Here is a 632-nt window from a genome sequence, read left to right on the forward strand (position 1 = left end):
ATGGCAACACCAGAGCTGTCACTCAACACATGGAAACAAAGTAACCGATATTTTCTTGTAAATTAAAAAGTAATCCGTTACTTTGCTCGTTACTCATGTTCCTTGTATAATGCGTTACCCCAGCACTGCAAGTACTGAGCAATACTGATGAACTACCTGTACTTACTATATGGGTTAGGGTTTGTTTTAGGGTTACTTGCATGTAATTCTGCATGATTTATTATCATTATAATGTATGTAACGTGTAACAAGGACACTAAAATGAAGTGTTACCTAATGTTTTAGTGCTAACGTTATTAAAGGCCAGATGACGCTGAACAAACATTATATTAACGCTGCTGGAAGACCGTTTGTGCTCATCTATGAGTGGATGTTATTTCTGAGAACGCTTCTGTTAACTGGACATGAGCAGCCTTCACCTCGGGACTGATTCTGAAACGCAGTGAGTGTTTTTGTGCTGAGGAATCAACCAAAACTGATGCTTTTCTTCCTCATGGTGAGTTCTGTGTGCAGCTGCTCGGGTCTGAATGTGAATCTGCACTGCAGAGGTTCAGCAGACCTGACGAGTCGAGCTCAGATTATTCTGCGTATGGCAAGCCCTTTTAACATTTAATCCATAAAACGTGCTAGTA

The 632-nt window shown here is 40.5% G+C and overlaps 1 protein-coding gene across 2 annotated transcripts in view; it reads left to right on the forward strand.

The window, feature by feature from the left end:
* Positions 1-632, forward strand: part of LOC107575612 (serine/threonine-protein kinase SIK3 homolog) — a 35,853-nt gene that overhangs the window by 32,635 nt on the left and 2,586 nt on the right. The window lies entirely within an intron of this gene.

This window comes from Sinocyclocheilus grahami, unplaced genomic scaffold, assembly GCF_001515645.1.
Source record: "Sinocyclocheilus grahami isolate Dianchi unplaced genomic scaffold, SAMN03320097.WGS_v1.1 scaffold2755.1, whole genome shotgun sequence".
Lineage (NCBI taxonomy): Eukaryota > Metazoa > Chordata > Actinopteri > Cypriniformes > Cyprinidae > Sinocyclocheilus > Sinocyclocheilus grahami.